General features: G+C 43.8%; 1 long non-coding RNA gene and 1 pseudogene across 1 annotated transcript in view; both read left to right on the forward strand.

Moving 5' to 3' along the window:
- LOC134479838 (uncharacterized) overlaps nt 1–5,099 on the forward strand; it is a 34,822-nt gene extending 29,723 nt beyond the window's left edge. The window contains exon 4 of the long non-coding RNA XR_010053633.1: nt 3,874–5,099. This is a non-coding gene — a long non-coding RNA (uncharacterized LOC134479838). The remainder of the gene's footprint in view (nt 1–3,873) is intronic.
- A 10,849-nt stretch (nt 5,100–15,948) lies between these two features.
- LOC134479627 (ubiquitin-conjugating enzyme E2 R2-like) overlaps nt 15,949–23,013 on the forward strand; it is a 28,389-nt pseudogene continuing 21,324 nt past the window's right edge.

Raw genomic sequence — 23,013 nt, forward strand, 5'->3', positions numbered from 1 at the left:
AGGTGCTCTTATTTTGCCTGTAGTTTGAGGATATTGTCTACCATGGTGGGGAAATCATGGCCAGTCCATGGAATTGTTCCACTCGCACCCACAGTGCAGGTCCCACCCATCAAGCTTCCCTGCAATGTCCTTACATACACACTCTGGAGGTTGTTTCCTAGGTGATCCTAAGGCCTGTCAAACTGAAAATCGAAATTAACCATCACAGCATTGTAATTAGTACCATGTGTGTCTGGAGGTAGGCGCAGGACGCTCGAGGCCACACCAATCCTATCCATACTGTGGAAGCAGAGGATAAAGGGCAATACTCATGCCATGGTATTTTATAAGAGCAACAGAAAAGCAACCAGTACAGATAGGGTGTGTTAAAATAGCACAAGTATCTTTAGAATATGAAATACCCAACCTAAGTGTACTGAACACTTGGTCCCCAGATGGTGGCCTCTCTGGGAAGGTTGCTCAGCCTTTGGAGGTAGCTCCTCACTAAAGAAAATGGGTCGGTGGAGGTGAGCCTTGAGATTCTGTAGCCTTGTCACACTTTGTTCTTTGTCCTGCTCTGCTTCCTGAGTGGTGCTGAAAGGAGACAGTAAGCCTCCTGCTCCTACTCATCCCTTCCCTTCTCACCAATGTCTTCCTGAATTACAAGCCAAAATAAGACTTTCCCTCCTTCAATTGCTTTAGTAGGGTGTGTTATAACAGGGAAGCAAGGCAACAAGCCACATTGCTCTACTTATCTCTTTGTTTTGCATGAGTCCTATCTGTACAAGGGCCAGAGGACTACCTCAGGTGTCTTTCTCAGGATGCACTTCCTTTGAGACAGGGTTTCCTTTTAGCCTGGAGCTAACTAATTAGATATACCCTAAAGATACGCCTGTCTCAAATGGCTAAGTTCAAAAACTCAGGTGACAGCATATGCTGGCGAGGATGTGGAGAAAGAGGAACACTCCTCCATTGTTGGTGGGATTGCAGACTGGTACAACCATTCTGGAAATCAGTCTGGAGGTTCCTCAGAAAATTGGACATTGAACTACCTGAGGACTCAGCTATACCTCTCTTGGGCATATACCCAAAAGATGCCCCAACATATAACAAAGACACGTGCTCCACTATGTTCATAGTAGTCTTATTTATAATACCCAGAAGCTGGTAAGAACCCAGATGCCCTTCAACAGAGGAATGGATACAGAAAATGTGGTACATCTATACAATGGAATACTACTCAGCTATCAACTACAATGACTTTATGAAATTCATAGGCAAATGGATGGAACTGGAAAATATCATCCTGAGTGAGGTAACCCAATCACAGAAAAACACACATGGTATGCACTCATTGATAAGTGGCTATTTGCCCAAATACTCGAATTGCCCTAGATGCACAGAACACGTGAAATTGAAGAAGGATGATCAAAATGCGAATGCTTTATTCCTTCTTTAAAAGGATAACAAGAATACACTTAAGAGGGAATAGAGAGGCAAAGTTTAGAACAGAGGCTGAAGGAACACCCATTCAGAGCCTGCCCCACATGTGGCCAATACATATACAGCCACCAAACTAGATAGATGGATGAAGCAAAGAAGTGCAGGCTGACAGGAACCGGATGTAGATCTCTCCTGAGAGACACACCTAGAATACAGCAAATACATAGGCAAATGCCAGCAGCAAACCACTGAACTGAGAACAGGACCCCCATTGAAGGAATCAGAGAAAAGACTGAAAGAGCTTGAAGGAGCTTAAGACCCCGTATTAACAGCAATGCCAACCAACCAGAGCTTCCAAGCCACTACCCAAAGATTATACATGGACTGACACTGGGCTCCAACTGCATAAGTAGCAATGAATAGCCTAGTAAGAGCACCAGTGGAAGGGGAAGCCCTTGGCCCTGCCAAGACTGAACCCCAGTGAACGTGATTGTTGGGGGGAGGGTGGTAATGGGGGGAGGGTGGGGAGGGGAACACCCATAGAGAATGGGAGGGGGAGGGGTTAGGGGGATGTTGGCCCAGAAACCGGGAAAAGTTATAACAATCGAAATGTAAATAAGAAATATCCAAGTTAATAAAAATGGAGGAAAAGAAAAAAAGATATGCCTGTCTCCACTCTTCTGTGTGTAGCACTATGTAGCCCTGGTTTCCAGAGATAGACCTCAGGTCCTCAAAGCAAGAACTTTATTTATTGAGCTTTTTCTCCAGCCTCCTAATGCACATATGGTACTTCATTGGTTAAATATATGACTGTGTGAGAATCTTCATACCTGGTGCCCTGCTATTGGAACCTCCATGGTCCTGCTGGCATTGTCAATCATGCTGCATGCTGTCCTAAGCCAGCAGCAACTGTGTCCCCTTTTCCATTGCCGTTTTCTCTCACATGTAGCTAAGGGCTGGCTCACCATGACACCCCATTCTCCCCAATAATTCCAGCTGTATTGTAACAGAGCAGAAACTGACGTGGTCTGGATTATCACCTATGTGAACTTGTTCTCCAAAATTGATATTTACCTGATTTCTAAGGTAATGTGTTGAGCTGAGTTTATGAGCCATGAACCCCAGGTACATGAAGTCAGGATCTCCCACTCATAGGTATAATTGGTAATTGAGGCCTGGAAATTCTTGTGTGGACTGTGCTGTTCATTGTAGTTTAATTGACAGTACTGTGTAACTGTTTCCTCTGTGTCGAATGTAGTCGTTGCCATCTTGATTCAGTATCATGACTCACAGAGACCCCCATGTGCCCTGTTAGCATGCTCTCCAGAGAGAGATGAGTTCTTGGGGCTCCTGTGAGATCTTCAGGAGTAGCCTCTCTCCCCTGTGATCCCAGTCCTGACTCCATAGGGGTAAACGCGTGACCAGAATAAGGCTTCTCTGGGGGCATAGCTACCCAGAAGTTCCCTCAGGGTCTTCCCAGCAGTGTCACTGCCTTTGGGTCACTTATACTTCTATTAGTATCTCCCATAACTTAATTGGCTCACCAAACTGGACCTGAAGAGAAAATTCTTTGGTCAGATTCTTCTCAACAGCCTTTATTGCAGGACCACCTCATTGTTGATATGGGGACCGCCAGCAGCAAGGGCGCTCACCTTATAAACATAACAGACTATGGTTGTATACTTTTCCTCCAGGGATTGGTGGAGCATGAAGCACCTCATTAGCATGAATATCGCCCCGGCCTGATAGCTGCCGGAGGTATGCCAACACATGTGCTGCACAGGTGTTTACCACAATCGAGTACCGGATGTTGGTGCCATCTTTTTAGACCACATCGCTCCCTACAAGGAATGTTATTTTGGCTTACAGTTTGTGGGAACACAGTCCATCGTGTTGGTGAGGAAGGACAGTGGCAGGACGGAGAGGGTGCGGGGCACATTATATCCATACTCAGGAAGGAGAAAAGGATGAGCAACCAACCGGTGAAGCCAGGCTAATAAACCTTGAGGCAATTCCCCACATGAACCCACTTCCTCCTCCAAGCCACCACCTTCTGCAGATTTCACATCCTTCCTTAGAGAGCCTCCAGATGAAGACCAAGTCTTCAAACATGAAGGGCTATGCAGGACATTTCACCTTTGACACAACAGGAGGGGTATCAGAAGAAGAAAGAAAGCTAATAAGCAGGTTGCTGTTGTGCATTGTATAACATGAGGGCTGCCTTCCTGGGGACTTCTCCCTTGAGGAACATGATGTTTTCTTATTTCCACCAGGCAGCACAAGACCATAACCAGAAATTTGGAGCCACATTTAATTATTAAATACTATCTAGGACAATGGACAATGGTCAGATCCAAATTCAGGATTCCCAGAGTAGCCAGAACTACTTTATTCAGAGACTTCTAGAGGCAAAACCCACAAGGCTATGTGCTTTCTGTCTTTGTCCAACAGGGGCAAGCATCCATCATGATGTACCTCCTGCCTACTTCTGATGAAGCACATGCTGTGCAGTTGGGGCAACCAAGTTGGCTTAAAGAAGCAAGAACATGTGGCCTATTATCTTACATGACCAACATCCCCCAGCACTCCAGGCACATAGAAGGAGAAAGAAATGTGAAAATTTTCTCACTTTTCATATGCCTTAAATCATTTTCTCTTCATACTTTTATAACTTACTTAAGCTTTTATATCCCCAGATATGAAATTACTTTCTTTGACTCTCATAACTTTCATAAACTGTAAACCATTTTTTCCTCTTTAACCATTTCTCATAATACAGTTGTTGATTGCTGAGAGCAGTCCTTTATTGTGGGGATACTCTTCTTGTGCATTGTGTAAAGGTTTCTTTGTATTATTCAAATGTTGATTTCTGTACCAGCAGATTGCTGAGTACAGTCTGAACATTGCTATCATTTTCATGAAGCATCACTTGTCTCAGTGTTTGCTTTAATAAGGAGCTGACAGCCTATGGCAGGGCAGGAGAGGAAAGGGGAACACCTGGGTAGAGAGAGAAACTCTGGGACAGAATAGTGTGTGTGTGTGTGTGTGTGTGTTGTGTGTGTGTGCATGTGTGTGTCTGTATGTCTGTGTGTGTATTTGTGTCTCTCTGTGTGTGGGGGTCTGTGTGTATATGTGTCTATGTGTGTCTGTGTGTGTGTGTGTGTTTGTGTCTGTGTGTGTCTGTCTGTGTGTGGGAGGGTGGGTCTGTGTTTGTATGCCTGTTTGTGTGTGTGTGTGTGTGTGTGTGTGTGTGTGTGTGTGTGTGTGTGTGTGTGTAGTATTCACTAGCCAGACAAGGAAGAAGAAACAGGTGCCAAGACTGAAGGAGAGATAACAGGACACGTGGCAGAATGTGGATTAGAATAAATGGGTCGATTCAGTTATGTGAGCTAGTTGGGAATGAACCTAAACTATAAGGTCTAACCTTAATAAATAATAGTAAGTCTCTGTGTCGTTATTGGAGGCTGGTGGGTTGAGGCTGCCAGGTTGAGACAGTCTGGAAATAATTTATTATTTCTTTAAATAAAGGAATAATAAAAAGTTACATCAGAAACCTGTTTATCTTTTTGTGAAGCCTGTTAGCAAGGTAAACCTGTCTACCTTTTCTGAACAAGAGATCTTGTTTTTGTGATGTCCTCACTCCCTTGCTTGTGCTTCTGAATAAATGACCTATAGACTAGCCTGTGTCTGAGAATTTTCAGGGAGCCCATTTTAGGACAGATTATAAATACACATTTCACAGAAGGGGGAATAGGAGAGACCAACAGGCCTAGGGACAGAGGATCAACTTCAGTGCTCAGATATATTCAAACTACAGAGGGAAGCACCATTTTGTCTCAAAGTTTGGCAAAAAAAAATTTTTGTGGTTGTGTTTTGAGATAAGGTTTCAGGTGGCGCAGGACAGCCTCACACTGGCTCTGACCTCAAACTTCGGATCCTCTTGCTTTCAGTTCCTGAATGCTGGCTTAAGGCTATGATGGACATTGTTGATTATTGGCTTGACTGTCTAGAATCAGCTAAAACCCAAAAATCCAGGACTCCAGCCCTACACAGCCATTGTTGAGCTACTTGAACTACAGACTGCAAGCCACTCTAAGAAATCACACCAGCTCTGTCCCTGCAGTGAGTTGTGTAGGCTTAGGTTTTTCAAAATCTACTTTAATAAGAATCCTCAAATGCTTCGACCCACTCTCCTTCTAGTCCACTGTCCAAAGGTTGGAGAGAAAAATGGTAACTAGGACAAGGGTATGTGGACCAGAATAGAAGTAGGTCTTTGGGGGTGATTCCAGTCTTTGTTGTTGAGATACCAGCAGTCCAATTTGGTAGTGGTAGGATATCAAATACAGATCAGCAGTGGAGGTATGATCTAGCAGAAACAGACAGTCCTCTACTATGGGAGTGACCAGAACCAGCCGGGGTGCCAGGAGAAACTCTCTGCCATACCTCTCTCAATGAAGTGAAGATCAGTGAAGACTGAAGACCAACGAAACATTGCAAGGCTAGCTGTGCAAGCACCCCATCACTGTCTGTTGAGTCCTATGTATGTATACTCTCTCCAAACATCACCTGTCCTGCTGCAGGTCTTGCCTAAGCAAAATACCACATGAGTCTGCATCGCATGACACAAACAGAAACTTCCGCTTCATAGCTGTGACTACTCTGCAGGCAGACGCCACAATACCAGATTCACGTGGTTTACTATAGGGATTGATCCCGGGACTTCAGTGTCCCAGGCAACCACTGTACTGCCTGAGTAGGATCCACAGACTAGAACTGTGGACTGTCTAAGTCACTGGGAGGATGTGGAGAAACTAATGTAGTTCTATGAATATGTCACCCAGCACGGTGCCCTGACATCTAAGCACAACTCCAGGGTTAGCAGTCCCCACTCACTCTCAACTCCATCCCACCTGACAGCTGAACAAGCTGTTCTTCAAGGCCTCTGGTGGCTTCCCTACCCTGGCCAGCTCTCTGCTCCCCTCCCTTCTCCTTTTGAACCTTTCTCCTGTAATCCATTCTTTTTCTGCCTTGCATTCAGTTGGCCACCTCTCTTACTGAATTGAGAATGTGAAAGGAAAACAATGTGCATGTGTTTCGTCTGTCTCAGTGAGGCAGTCCTCAGTGTGTGTCTGTGCACTCCACACCCCTACATGGCTTCCTCGCCTGTCTGCTCTCTAGGTTGCCTCTGTGCTGCCCATCTCTCCTACCCTGTAGTATCACTCACATCAACAAGTGTTGTAATCCGACACAAGAAACAATGGAAGGGGGGAGGGGAGGAAGAATAAATAAAGGAAAGAAAATGTCTTTGTTTGAACTTCTCTTTCTATAGCTCATTTACAGCAGCATATCTCCAGGGAGTTGTTTATATTCTGCCTTCTTGTTGGGCCCATCAGCATTGACTGATGTCATCCTTCTTGAAGCCCTTGGAAAGCTTCTGTGTCTCTCACTTGAGTCTTCCCCCGTGGCCTCCACTCTTCATTCAGCTATTTCCCCACCTTTCCAGTCACCTCATGTTTGTTTGGCCTGAGGCCCCAGCGCCTCTACCAGTTCTGCATGGACACATATCCCTTCTTCCATTTGCAGCAAGGCCACTGTCATGGCATCCTGTCTGGCCACTTCCTCTTTTCCTTGTTTCTCTGAAAGCTTCTCTCTACTGAACTGCTAGCGAGAGGGATCTTTAAAACAGCAATAACAAAAGCTCTGAGTCAGATCTCGTTCTTTTCTTTAAAATCCTTCCCACTCAAAACAGAACCCAAAGTTTCTAGGTGGTAGAGGAAATCCCATCTGATGGCTCCAGCTCCCTCCTGTTTCCTGTTTCTCCCTCCCTCCCTCCTTCTCTCAGCTCCTCAATGCCATTTCCAGAACTGCCTTGTGTTTCCCATCTCAGGGTTCAGCTAATTCCTACCCCAGAATATTCCATTTCCAGATATCCACATGGCTACTCTCCCTCAATCTCATCTCTGTTCAAATGTCACTCCATTCTCAGAGAGTCTTCTGCTGAGCCCTCCATCTAAATAGCAACCTCGCCAGTCTCTGCCTTCCTATCCTGATTTATTTTCTTCTTTGCTTTATATAGAGCATTATATATTTATAGTGTCCTTTCTTCCCTTACTAAAACAGCGGGAAGCTGTATTTATTTTTGATTACACCCTGTTCCCATCCTCATTGTATTTAGCACAGATAGGTATCCGGTAAATCTATGCTGAATGAAGGAAAGAATAGACTCAGATCTAAGCCAACAGCTTCATCGCAGAACTTTTCACTACAACAAAGTACTTGCAGCAATATTAATGCCCTTGTGTGAGGTCCTGGAGAAATAAAATGAATAAAATGCTTTATTCAATTATTATAAGAAATAAACTATTTATGTGTCCAGCTATCAGTTTGGGTAGATCTGAAGAACACAGTTCAGGTGGAAGGAAACAAGAGACTGAGAATAGGGAATAAATGAGAGAATGTCCAAGTAAAATAGATAAGTAGTAAGATACACTCGGATCACATTAAGGCTCCTCCGCGAACTGTCCGTGATGGGGTTCTCTCAGCTGAGTTCAATTGTATGCTCAAGTTTTAAAAGTAAACCAAAACCACAAAGTCTGTGAGGAAGAGGAGTTGTTTCTTACTTAACTGGAGACTGTAGGACCTGACTCCTGCGAAGTGCAGGTGAGAGCCAGGGACTGGGCTCATGAAACTGGTGTGACTCTGAAGGAGGCAAAGAATGAGAAAACTCAGTCCTCTACAAGAGGTTGAAGCAGGAGGAGGAGGTAAGCTACAAAAAGAAAAAAATCCAGGACAACGCACAGAGGGCCCTACAGTGTGTAAAGCAGGAGGAGCAAAACCATCGATAAAACCTCCGAGCCTTGAGCATGTCAGGCCAGGGTTCTACCTCTGAGCTACACTCTGCCCTCTGTAATTATACCTCCTTTTATTTAAATGAACAAGTATTATACAGAAGGTAGTCTTGATATTGAAAAAATTAATTTTGAAAAGAATGCTTTAGACTCTCCTCATAACCAAAACGGTAGAGCATTTACGTTTTAAAAATGAATAACCTTTTAAACAATGACTTTTATTTAAATCTGAAAAAGCACAGGAGATAGCCGAACAGTCAGTGCTTCAAATGTGTAAGCAAGACTACAGTCTGGTCCTGTGAGCCTCAGTTGCATAGACATTCCAGTCTGTTCTGTGTGTTATCTTCAGGTAGGTTTTAGATTTCATAATGAATAGAAATGTGAAGATCAAAGACACAAATCAAGAAATTCATTCTCAGGTAGAAGTTACGCCAGGTGCAGCCATTTTGTGAACATTTATACATTCACATGAATCATACCTTACTTACCTTAGTTATCTGAGTCCATTTAGTCATAAAATGTAATTGTAGTACTATAAGGATGGCTACAATATCTAATACTTACACAGGCATTTTTTTCTCTGTTTTTTAACATGACATTGCTCATGAAACAGAGAGTGCAGCACAAAGGACCTGTTAGCCATGGGAATCCCAACTTTCCAGTCCCACCTTGTCTCCCTTAGATGTTCCAGAATTGTTCCTTGGCTGTTCTAGTGCCCCTCCCTCCCTTCCCACTTTCCAGAACTTTCAGAGTTAGCTCTCAACTTTTGACTGACTCACCCTCCCACCTTAATACTCTGCCCATTGCTCCCTACCACTGCCCACAAAGCCTGGAAGACATACTTGCTGCTTCCCTTGACCACTTTTTACTTCCCTATCTCTGCCACAATGATCCCAGAATTCAGTTGTGATGACCACAGGGCCTTTGCATATGCTTCTTCCACAAACAAGAACACTACTTCCGTCCTTCCTCCTGATAATGATATTTACCTCCAGCTTCCTAGCTCACAGGTCTCTCCATAGGTATGGTACTGATATTCCAGTATGTTTGAGTAGATAGAAAACGTTCCTTCTTTATGCATCAATATTCTAGTGAGAGCATCACAGTAATGTATAAATGTGCAGCACGACATGGGCCTTGGCATGTGTGCTAAGAAGAGAAAGAGGCAGCACTGGAGGGGTAACCTTGGTGTAGATATGGAGTAAGGAAAGGGCTTCAGGGCAGAGCCGTGGAGGTAGGATTGACACTTGGGACAGGTGCACAGAAAAGACCTCTCAGTTAAGCGGCATTTGATTGCAGCCGGAAAGAAGAGAGAAATCAAGGGTTTAATGAGGCAAACCCAGCAGGCAGTGTGAGATTAAGCCCAAAGTCCTGACACTGGCTGTTCTTCACAGTTTCTGGAAGAATAAGAGGCCAGCTATAGAGCAGGCTGAGCTGTGGACTGGGCAGCACAGTGGAGGAGCTGAGGTCTGGAGGCAGTGGGGAAGAGCTTACCTGATGTGGAGGCTGGGCGATATACAAAGTAGTTTCCTGTGCAGAAGAAAGAGGGTAATGGTTGGGTCTGAAGGGATGAGATCCAGGATTCAAAGTATATTTCTGAAGAAGGACTCGGGCTGTTCGATGGGTCACAGCCAACAGTAGGCTCTGAGAGCCTGTGGGAGCCCACACCTCAAGAGTAAGGAATGGTGGAGGAGAAATGAGGGAATTCTAGGTTTTCACTGAGGGTAAAGCCAATGGGCTTCTTGGAGCCCTCTCTGGTCTGGGTCAGGCCCATTGTGTCCCTGCCTCAGATCTCCTCCAGGTCACAGGGTTGTGTCCTTTGTGTGGTTTTGAGATAAGAAACGTTGCAGCTGTTGATGGTCTTTCTGACCCAGAGAGGAATGAGATGGTCCAGGACAAGGAGGGTCCCTCTTCGGTCCTGCTTGGAGAACTACAGCAAGGCTAGAGGGATACACAGTGCAAATGGACAGAGTCACTGCTGGGTTTGCCCAGGTTAACGAGTGGGAAGGGAGGAGGACCCCTTGAGCTACACTCATGTTCTGTGCCACTGAGCCAAGGCCCAGAGGAGGAACATAGACACGGGGCTTCCATGTTGGGTTCTCATAACAAAGAAGAGCTTGGCCTGGGGCAAGATCTGAGCAGAATGTGATGGCCTGAGAAGAAATGGGATCGCAGTATGTGAGGACAGAGGTTTCATAAGGCACGTGGGACAGATCCCAGAAGCAGCACATGGCCCTAACTGTGTCTGCAATTCCATGGAATATTCACAACCCCCGCTTTGTCTTCTTCTGGCTCTGTGGCCAATGAACACTTGAAACGTGCCTCTGTGGCCAAGAAATGAAAATTTGATTTTGGGTTTGTTTTTGTTATTGTGGTCTTTGGTGTTCTGTTTGGTTTTGTTTTTTGTTGTTTGTTTGTTTTGAAAGATTGACTGGACTTAAATGTAAAAGTCCAATGTTGCTAGTGGTTGGTGCTGGGCACAAAAGCAGGAAATTTAGGCCAGAGACCAATGTTCTTTGTCTCATACAGCAGGGAACCTCTGAATTGTTTGTGTCCAGGAAGTTCCTGGAATCACCAAGAGGCCCAGACCCAGAAACTGTCCTCACAGGAGCTAGTGTGGGAAGGTAGAGACAGAGACCCGCTGCCCACTGCACCCTTGGCTTCACCCAGTTAAGACCACCACTCCCCCTGCCTTTAACACAACTGCTGGGTAATGAGGGTAGCTGAATAGACACTGCCCTGAAAACACAAACACAAACAAAAACACCTGGAGTGTTCTTAGCAAAGAAGGATTCTGAAAACAGGCTAACAGTAAGTCCATGCAAAAGTAATGGCTAGGTTTACATATTTAGCACCCAGTACCATGTGACTTTTAGGCATTTGTTTTGTTGTTTTGTTTTGAAACAGGGTCTCATAAAAACAGGAAGATCTCATGGGTAACCTTGAGTTTCTGATCCTTTCTGCCTCTTCCCCTGGGATTTCAGGCACACCTGATTTTAGAGTCTGGGTTTCAGAGCAGTTTAGGCAAGCTTCCTATCAACTGAGCTATACCCTAGCCAGCCATGGATATCTTAAATGGAAATTCAATGACAGTTCAGAAAAACAGTGAGAGTGGCTAAAGCTGCCCTGTAATTCTTCCTTGGCACTGCTGGGGCCAACATGCTAGAGGCTCAAACTTCTTTAAAGAGCCACACTGTCATTTTGATACTACATGGCAACAGATCCCTTCTCAGCAGGTGAACTGGCTTGTGCTGGGTGGTACAGTGAGTAAGCAGTAGCACCTTTAAACAGAGGCTTCCTGTATTAGTTAGGGTTCTCTAGAGTAACAGAATCATAGAGAGAGTCTCTATCATCTATCTATCTATCTATCTATCTATCTATCTATCTATCTATCTATATCTATCTATCCATCTATCTATCTATCATATGTATATATGTGCATACCTATATGAATAATACATATATCATTATTTATATAGTATATATTGTTATATATAATTATTTATGCATATATGTATACATGTATTATATGTATACTATATGTGTATTATAGTATACATATGTACTTTATGTGTGTGTGCATGTATATTCTATATGTACATTATATGTGTATATGTATATTATATGTATATATTGCATATATATGATTTATCAGAATTACTTATAGGCTACAGTCCAGCTAATTCAACAACAGCTGGCTGTGAATGGAATGTCCAAGAATCCAGTTGTTGCTCAGTCCACAAGGCAGGATGTCTCATCATATCTGGTCTGCAGTATACACTGCAATCCTGAAGAAGGAGGTTCCAGTACCAGTGAAGGGATGGGTATTCTAGCAAGGTGAGGGTGAGCAACCAAAGAGCAGAAGTCTACTCTGTCTCTGTCTTTTACGTAGACTTCCAGCAGAAGGTTTGGCACAGATTAAAGGTTTTCTAATCTCAAGATCTGCATTAAAGATGTGTGTCTTCCTCAAAGGTCTGGACTAGAAGTGTACTCACCCACTTCAAACCAAGCAAAAAAATCTCTCATAGCTGTACCCTCCATTTCTGGATTATAGTTCACTCTGATTATAATCAAGTTGACCACCAATAACAGCCATTATGCTCACCAAAGCAAGAGGCTCAAGGAACCCACTCTATCTCAGCCCCAGCTCATTAAACACACAGGGGCAATCACTACTTGACCAGACCCCTGTGCTATGTAGCCCATGATACAGAGAGGCAGTGAGGAGTGAGTTCCCTGAGAGCCTTCCCCATCTGTGGCTAGTCAAGACCTTGGGCAATAATACTTCTCTGTGGCTCAGCTTCTGGGTGAAAAGGGACGTGATGACACCAAATGTTTGTGTGAGAACGGCCAGCTATTGGGTCCTGGCCAGTGCTCCTCATGCATCAACTTCTGCCTCTGCTATTCCTGTGTCCTGGTAACTCCTGAGAAAAGTGCATGAGGATGACTCCAGGAGCCAGTCAATCATCATTTCTTGAATTGATATTTAAAAAAATATTTAAAGCACTTTATTTAACCATGTGGCTAGTAGTCAATCCACAGTGGTGCTTGGTAATGTCACTATAGGAAGTTTGAGCCTTAATTATGTCTTATGGGAAGAAAGGCATTAGAGGTGTAGAGGTTCTTGACACTTAAAGCTCCAGAATCCAGCTGTTACTAATGCAGATACTCACGCAGGGTTGTAGGTATAAATATTGGAAATTTAAGCCGATGAAATAGGAAGATTGGACTAAACTTTACAGGAAGGTTCCCTGAGGGGGTTAATAAGTGTCCTTAGGTAAATTTGGGAAACCTGGGGTCAAGTTAAGTGGATTACTGCTATCTGTCCCAGAGGTCTATCTTCATGAATAGCAGTGTCTTTTTTCCTCTCCTTGTGATGAACTCTGCAAGCACATAGGTTATTGTGTCCTTCTCACTCTACCCTGAAGACACAGAGCAGGTTGCAGCCTGTCCCTGTCTGTCCAACTGTCCATTATAGTGACTCACACACTATACCCATTTTCATCTCTGGTCCTCCTATGGTACTTTTAGAGTTTGTGGTCCAGCTCTTCCCCTCTCCTTGACCTCCTCTACATCGCTTGGAGGTCAGCAGCAATGTGAGACCCACTGCAAGTCCTTCCTGGGCTTCTCTTTGAGCTGATGCCCAAGACACTGTGCTGGGAAGCCAGCCCAGGATGCACCCTGGGGTGGGTGTGGCTGGCCCAGAAGGAAGCTTCCCTTAAAGGTGGGAAGACCAAGTGCTGTCTTCCCCGGCATTCACATGGTTAAGGTTGTAATCCCTGATGTGATATCATTTGAGGGAAAGTTGAAGAGGTAAAGAGGGTGGGCCTCATGGTGGGACTAATGGCCTGATTTTTAAAAAGAGATCAAAACTCAAAATATGTATTTCTTTGTGAACCTAGCCTTTCACAGCTGAACTATCTCTCCAGCCTTATACTTAACCAAGAAGCTATTTGCAATTAATGCCCACTTGTAAGGGGAAATTCAGGTTTCTCCAGTGAGGTGTCACTGGGCATATCAACCACACTTAAGAACAGGTTCAGGAGTAGTTGTCCAACACAAAACAAACTCAATGTTTGTATAGTTTCTCTTTTATTTTGGCCATTTTTTCTTGGTTTTGTTTGTTTCAATTTTCATCTTTTTGGGTGTTTCTTCTTGTTTTTCAGAGAGAGGGAGGGGTGGAGGGAGGGAGGGAAGGGAGTGGGAGGGAGGAAGAGAGAGGAAGAGAGGAATAGCAGTATTAAAAGGAGAATTAGTACCTATAGAAAGTTTAGGGCAACAATGCCAAGCAACCAGAGCTTCCAGGGACTAAGCCACTACCTAAAGACTATACATGGACTGACCCTGGACTCTGACCCCATAGGTAGCAATGAATATCCTAGTAAGAGCACCAGTGGAAGGGGAAGCCCTGGGTCCTGCTAAGACTGAACCCCCAGTGAACTAGTCTATGGGGGGAGGGCGGCAATGGGGGGAGGGTTGGGAGGGGAACACCCATAAGGAAGGGGAGGGGGGAGGGGGATGTTTGCCCGGAAACCGGGAAAGGGAATAACACTCGAAATGTATATAAGAAATACTCAAGCAAATTAAAAAAAAAAAAAAAAAAAAAAAAAAAAAAGAAAGTTTAGGGCAGAGGAAGAGGTGGGAAGGGCTAGTATGCTCGCATGGACTGGGAAATGTGGGATGGGTACTTTTTATACTGAAGGAGCCTGAAGGCCAGCATGAGCATTGGTGTGTTGACAGATACCACAGGTAGCCATTTGTCCCTCTGCCTTTGATAGATGGCAATGAGTTTCACAATTCCTGAGGAATGCTGGCTATTATCTAACCACCAGAAACCCTCCTGTAGTCCAGGCTGAGCTCATACCTGGATGTTTGGACTGCCTCTTGGAGTCAGGGGAATTGGAGTTTCCTTTGGCTCTGACATTGAACTTTATTTTAAACATGAATACAGTCAAGTCTTGTTTATCTATTTTGTTTTTGATACTGCAGTTTTGGAGTCACAGACAGGAAAACTGCCACATACAATGTCATGATAATTTACACCTATGTTTTAATGTGTGAGTTTTATAATGTTAGCTCTTTTTATGACTTAAAAAAAGCTTTATTTATTTTATAAGTATACTGTAGCTGTCTTCAGACACACCAGAAGAGGGCATCAGAACCCCATTACAGATGATTCTGAGCCACCATGTGGTTGCTGGGAATTGAACTCAGGACCTCTGGAAGAGCAGTCGGGTGCTCTTAACCTCTGAGCCATCTCTCCAGCCCAGAACTAAACACTTTAGCAGGGCCATGGTAGTGCATGCCTTTAATCTCAGCACTTGGGAGGCAGAGGCAGGCTGGATCTCTGTGAGTTTGAGACCAGGGCTAAACAGAAAAACCCTGTCTCAAAGAAACCACGTGTGCACGCGCGCTCTGACTAGGGTAACTTTGAACATAATTTTAGGCAGTAATTTTCAGCAAAAGCCACGAGGAGAACTGTTTACATGATGGCCCTGCTTCAAATTAGATAAATAGACATCTCTCAGAAAGTAGAGGTTTTTAGAAAACTTGTAGAAGGGGCAGATAAATGACAGTTCTCAAGGGTGCAGTGTGGGTGTCATGTGGTTTGAGCAGGTTCTCTCCAGTGCCTGCCCACACACCGACATCCCACCCCATCATAATTTTTTATATTGAATTTATAAAATATTTGTTGTAAAGCTTTTGCAATAGCAGATTGGACTAGACTGAGTTGTTCTTTGGAAAGGCCTGCTCTCTTGTGACTAGCCTCTAGAAAGTAGGCCAGCCCTTCTGTCTTGACCTCCTGAGTGCGTGTGTCACAGATGTGTGCTGCCAGGCCTGGTGTTGGTTATTTCCTAGCCCTGTGAAGTAGCTGATCTTTATACAGCGTTTTCATTGCTTTTATGATGGAACTCCTAAGGGTCCTTGCTTTGGATTTCTGAAAAAGATTTTTTTTTTAATTTTTTTAAAAATGTGCTTCTTCTTTGTTTGTTTGCTCTGCTGCACGTACACCTGCATGGCAGAAGAGGGCAACCTTACAGAGGGTTGGGAGCCACCATGTGCTTTCTGGGAATTGAACTCAGGACCTCTGGAAGAATGGCTAATGCTCTTAACCACTGAGCCATCTCACTAGCCCAGTTTATTTTATTTTATGTATATGAGGGTTTTACCTGCAGGTATGTCTGAGTACAACATAAATGCAGTGAGGAAGTCTGGACAGAATGTGAGATGCCCTGGAACTGAAGTTACAGACGGTGTGAGCCACCTGAGTGCTGGGTACTGAACCCTGGTCCTCTGCAGAAGCCGTCAGCGCTTTAACCACTGAGCAGTCTCTCCAGGCCCTTATTTTATATTTCATAGTATTTTAAATATGAATTCTGGCCAAGAACATATATTGTAAGATATTTATCATATCAAAAGAGCAAGGAATAACCTAAATATCCCAAGGTAAGAAAACGACTTTTTGAAAGAAAAAATTCCTGTGTGTGGGTGAATACCCATAATCCTAGTTAGTAAATGATAGACAGGAGGACTGTACACTGGAGGCTAGCCTTGGCTACATAGATAGCTATAGCCTGGTTCCAAAAAGGTTTCATCTTTGTGTGTATAATCAGGTTATGTTAACATTGATAACCACACTCAGAACATTGCTCTATTTGTTATAAGATACGGACTACATCATAAACTGGGTATCTTTTTGGAAAGGGGCCACATTAATCTAGGCACAGTTCCAGTTTTATTAAGTAATCACTGCCCAAACAAGGGCTTACTTTTCTGTAGAGTCTAAAGCAGCACCAGGCTGGCTTCAACTCACTGTGCCAAATGCTCAAGTTACAGATGTGTCCCACCTGGGCTAGCTTTTTGTGGTTTTGAGACAATCTTTTTTTTCGCACCCCCTTTCTGTTTTGAGACAATCTTAAGTAGCCCAGGCTGGCCTAGCATAAGAATATTTTATAATTAAAAAATGTTTATGATGTGATACAGGCAAAAGCAATATAGAATTTCATATGTCTACATGCTAAAATTTCCTTTTGAGTCATCTTTTGTTAACATAAATGCACACATTGTGGTACATACATTGTTATACCTTGTTGGTTTTTGCCTCTCTATTACCCACATTTCAAAATTTTCTTTTTGTCAGTTCTTCAAATTGAACTTAGGGCTAGGGAGTGAATGCTAGGGAAGTGTTCATTACTGAGATGCATTCAGAGCCTGTTTAAAGAAAGTGTTAAGAGTAGCCAGCTACTCAGCTGGCTCATGGTTAAAAGCACTCGTTGCTCCTGCAGAAGACCTAGGCTTGGTTCCCAGTTCCCATGAGGTGGCTCACAGCCATTCATAACTCCAGTTCCAGGGCCTACTCTCCCTCTCTGACCTCCACAGCTACCAGGCTCATGTGGTACGCGTACACACAAACATCCAGTACATAGATAACACATTTACATGTAAGTTTTAAAACCTTTATTTAGTGCTGGGAGATGCGTATGAGCTTGAACTATGAGCTTTGGAAGGTAAACTGGAGTCTCGAGGCTCGGTGTGGGTGGGGAAGTGTGTAATGAAAACCCCTGGAAGGAAAGGATGTCCAAAGGGGGCAGCAGCATTGTTTCTCATTGGGGGGATAATGTTTGCATGATGGCAATAAAAAGAAAATGTATTGATTCTGTAATCTTTACTAGAAAACCGTATCAGTTGTTTTGTCTGGCATAAGAACAGTAGCCAGAAGATGAGGACGGGTGTGGCTGCAGAGTGCACGTTTGTATGCCGTGGTCTGGGTCTCTCCTTCCTGGCAGCAGCAGCCTCAGCACTGGGCACAGCCTACCTTTCATTCTTCTGGGTTGGGGAATTTAATATCAGTATTTGATGAGATGCTAAAAGAACATGCTAATAACTAGAACATACTTTATTCTTATTAGAAAGGAAGTTTGTTTATTTGGGATATAAAAGAATGAATTATTAGGCAAATGAATAATGCTTTGTTTATTAGCATATCGTCTTTCTCTTTCAGGCACATGTTAAATTTCCTATTGACTACCCATATTCACCACCTACCTTCAGATTCTTGACCAAAATGTGACACCCCAACATCTATGATGTAAGAGACATTGTCATAACTGTCTGGTTTTGTTTTTTCAGATTAGTTCTTTAACAAGAGGTTAGGGATTTACCAGTCAGGGCCCTGAGTCTGATCATCAGCACACAGAAAAGAAGTGGTTTGGACTAGAGAGGGGGGCTTAGTGGTAGAGCATCTGCTTAGCATGCACAAGGATCTGGGCCCAGTCAGAACACCACAGCCCCCGCCCACCTCTAAAGTAGATTGGATATCTCAGAAAAGTGTGTTTTGCTCTAACTACAGGGAAATATTCATGATTTTTGCACTCCTACTTTGTAGTGTCTGGTTTAATTATAATATGTAGTAATTATAATCCAGTTAAAGATTAAGCCTTAGCAGCTTACTAAGATTATAATGCTCGTGTGTTAACATTTGCATTTTAAAAGTTTAATAAAGTCATATAAATGTATTTGTGTGTGTGTCCCTAGCCCTCATAATGAGGGTTACCTGTTGCTGTGCGCGACTGGGCTTTTGGGGCGGAGAACTTATCCACTTGATTTGGACTGGCTTCCTGTCAGGGGTTACAGCTGAGCATTCGAGCCTCTTGGAATAAATCTTCTGAGAACAAGCTAATGTCCTGAAGACAGCATTTCTAGGAGAACTGGTGGTTGAAACATGAAACATACTTAGCTTCGGGCTGCATCCTGACAGTACTTGAGTAATCTGTGCATTACCCTCTCCTGTGAGGTGTCTTCATTGCACTTCCTGGTTAATTTGGGTTTGACACAACTTTCCTGATGGATTTCAGGCTGTCTTTCATTGTCCTCGGGGCTTCCCAAGTGGGTTCTGGGCACGCACAGTTTTGTTTTTGTTTTTCTAGCTAGAATACACATGACAACAGTGATGTGTGGTTACCTCTCCAGAAACAGCGCCTGTGATATTCTCTTAGTATTTAACATAATCATAACACTAAGGCACTGCATGAAGGCTCAACCAGAACAGGCGCCTGCCACCAAGCCTGGCAGCTTGAGTTAGTTTCCAGAAGCTGCATGGTGGAGGGAGAGAACTGACTCTTCAGAGTTGTCCTCTGGTCTACACACACCATGGCACCTCTCCCCCAATAATTCCAGACGTGTCAAACAGCAAAAGATGGAGTTCGAATTGTGGTACCCCCCACAAACACACACACTTAATCCTAGAAGAGGCAGGTGGATCTCAATTGGAGACCAGTCTTGTCTAGAGAGAGAGCTTTGGGATAGTCAGGGATACACAGAGAAACCCTGTATGGGGGTGTGTGGGGATCAAACTTTGATTATAGTTTATTAAGTACTGTTATGGCCAAAAAGGCTGTAAACTTTACTGTAATAATTGTGAATTTAATTCTTTTAAAAATACTATGTTTATGAAAGTTATAAAAATGAGGCAGAAACACGGAACAAAAAGAAATTTAGTTGGAGCCCTAGAGATGAGTCAGCGGTTAAGAGTGCACCCGGCTTTTGGAGAGAATCCAGGTGGAGTTCCTGTTGTTCTCGTTCGGTGTTCGAATCTCCAGGGGTGGATACTGCAATGTCTGTAACACCGGCAATCTCATGCTTAGAACCAATTCCTCTATCTGCAGGGTTAAAGATGGATCTTTAAATACAAAATAAATTCAATGTGGGTTTGCCATCAGTAATTATACTACCCAGTATGATTCCTTTCTGCATAGGACTGGAGAGATGACTCAGAGGTTAAGAGCACTGTCTGCTCTTCCAGAGGTCCTGAGTTCAATTCCCAGCAACCACATGATGGCTCACAACCATCTGTATTGCTCTCTTCTGGAGGGAAAAAAAAGATTCCTTTCCATTTTGTACTGTTATTTACAGTTAAGAAATGTATTGGCTGCAGGATATGCTGCTGTACACTATAATCCTAGCACTTGGAGGGCAGGTGAATCTCTGTGAATTTAAAGTTAGCCTGGTTTGCTTAGAGAGTTCCAGGCCAGATAGGGCTAGATAGTGAGACTCTTTTTTTTTTCTTTTTTTTTTATTAAGTAGTTTTCTAGTTACATTTTTCCTGTGCTCAAAAGCATTCAACTGGAATCTACTTGGACTGTTGTCTTTATGCAAATGACTACAAACCTTATAGATAGGATGACTTAAATAAAATATTCATTACCATCGTCACCCTACCCCACCCTAGAACCTCAGCTTACAGTGCATGGGAAAGCCTGCTATCATGAGAGCCTGAGCCCAGGACCTAAAGGCTAGCTTGGACAAAACAAGCCAGGCATTTGCTGTCTGATAGTAGTGAGATATAATTGGAAAAGACATATATTTGAATCCTGGAACTGGCAAGTCATTTGTGTTAACTTTTCCGTTCCCTCTCCCTTTCTCTCCACTGTTACATTGCCAGTGCTGGACTTGAACATCCTATCCCAGCAACAGTGGGCACATCCCTGGGCCCAGCCTTTGCTCGGTGTTATTGGGGCAGCAAAGCTTCGAGCGTGAGACAGACGGAATCACTTTTCTGCTTCACTTCTTGATTGTTCTTGTTCACTATGTTGGTTTTACTAAATCGAGTTATTCTCTGTGTGGAAGATAGAAATATCCACTATCTTATAGAACTTGTAATTTCTGTAATACTAGCTTTAATGATTTATCCTAACTAGGAATCAACTGACAAGTCTAAAGATAATGCACTAGGATTTCATACACAGGTTATACTGTGGCAGTTTTATGACCTTATAAACCAGAGACGTTATTAACTATCTCATTGTTGTTAAACTCATGGACATTCTAAATATAAAATTCTTAAAAAAATTAAGATTTGGTGCACTATTTGTATGTTTTGTTCTCATTGTCTAAATGTTTTAGCCACATTAAAAGCCACTGACATAAACTTTTAAAAATGATTTTTGCAGCAAATTTAGATTTTAAAAAGGTTACATGGGGCTAGAGAGATAGCTGAATGGTTAGGAGCATTTGTTGCTCTTGCAGAAGATCCAGGTTTAGTTTCCAGCACCAACACAGTGTCTCACAGCCATCTGTCTGTAACTCCAGTTCCCGGGGATCCAGTGCCCTCTTCTGGCATTATGGACACCAAGCACACATGTGCACCACAGATACACAGGAAGTCAAACACTCATACACAAAGTTTAAAGGATAAAGAGGTTTCAGAAACAGTTGACACTTTGGATATTTTGAGGCAGTGTCTCACTGCATCGCCCTGGGTAATGCACACCCTCGAGTCCTGGCTTAGTCTTTCCCAGTGGTGGGAGTTAAAGTATGTACCCCAACGCTGTATCCTCACATACCCCTTTTGTTTGGTGCTCCGGGTTTGGGGAGAGTAAGACTGAGACAGGGTCACAGTAGCCCAGGTTGGTGTGAAGTCACTGTAGTCCTGCCTCTGCCTGTTCTTTCTGCCTTCCAGATCCTGAGAATTCGTAGGTGAGAGCACTGTACTCGGCTGTGGATCTTGGTTTTTTATCTTTTTATGTTTATGGACGTCTGCCTGTGTGGACGACTGTGTACCACATATGTGCAATGCCTGTGGAGCCAGAAGAAAGGTGTGAGGTCCCTTGAGCTGCCGTGCAGTATTGGTAATGAACCAGGGTTTCCTGAAGAGCAGCCAGTGCTTAAGGGCTGAGGCTTCTTGCCCTTGTTTTGAGAATGGCTGTTGAAAGAGCTCCCTGTAGACCCTTAATGCTGTTTTCATTATCCTGCGTCACCCTGTGCACGCTCATGCACATGTATATTCACACACACACACACACTCATCACAAACACTCATCACACACACACACACTCACACACACTCATCACAAACACTCATCACACACACACTCACACACCTGCACACGTACTCATCACACACACACACTCACACACCTGCACACATACTCATCACACACACATGCACATACTCATCACACACACACATGCACACACACACAATCACACACACACATGCACACACACACAATCACACACACACATGCACACACACTCATTACACACTCATCACAAACACTCATCACACACACGCACACACACTCATCACACACACTCATCGCACACATACACACATATGCACACACTCAGCACACACATGTTCACAAACACGCATCACACACATACGCACACACACACACACACACATGCACACTCACACACACACATGTACACTTAGGCTTAGGCAGCTTCCATTCAGGGCAGTCCTGCTTCAGCTCCCCAGTGGCTGGCTTACACTTGTGTACTACATTCCTTGCCCTATTTATTATTTTATTTCCCCCCAAAAATTGTCATCACTGCCCAAGCTAGTTGCTTTCTATATTGCTGTAAACAAAATACTTTACAGAAGAATCTACAGATGAGTCACAGTTTGAGGGTTTGAGGGTGCAGCTCCCTGTGATGGGAGAACTCTCAGCTGTGGGGCTGCAGGTCTGTAGCTCACTCTGCTGTCCAAGGAGGCTGACATTTATCTTGTGTTCATTTTACTCTCTGGCCTTTAACAAGGACCATAAAAGGCTGGAGAGCTGGCTCTGCAGCTAAGAGCACCGACTGCTCTTGCAGAGGCCTCTGGTCTGATTCCCAGCATCCATCTGTAACTCAAGCTTCAGGAGATACAATACACTTACGTCTTCCGCAAACACCGGCTGCACACCCAGCACACGGACAGGAAACACTCATACACATGAGTACCGCCATGGACGGAGAACTGTGCACTGTTGTTGTCCTTGTTTCTCTGTGTAGCCCTGGCTGTCCTGGAACTCGTTTTGTAGACCAGGTTGGCCTCAATCTCACAGAGATCTGCCTGGCTCTGACTTCTGAGGGCTGGGATTCCTGGCTCAGACAAGCTTTTTTCTTTCTTCAAAGGGACAAATGGTATCCTTCTAATACACATTTTAAAATTCTATTTTAGCTGGAGAGCGATAGTGCATCTCTTATCTCTTTAGTTTCCAGCACTCAGGAGTCAGGTGGATCTGAGTTTGAGATCAGTCTACTCTACCAAGAGAGTACCAGGATGTCCAGGACCAAACAGAGACCCTGCTTTGGGTCATTTTTATTTTATGTATGTGAGTGTTTTGCCTGCATATATGCTTATAGACCGTGTTCGTGCAGACATGTTAGGGCATCAGATCCCCTAAAACCAGAGAGGTGTGAGGCACTTTGTGTGTGTTGTGAGAGAAACTCAGGTCTTCTACAGTAACTGGCA

This window comes from Rattus norvegicus, chromosome 7 (genome assembly GCF_036323735.1).
Source record: "Rattus norvegicus strain BN/NHsdMcwi chromosome 7, GRCr8, whole genome shotgun sequence".
In the NCBI taxonomy this organism is placed as follows: Eukaryota; Metazoa; Chordata; class Mammalia; order Rodentia; family Muridae; genus Rattus; species Rattus norvegicus.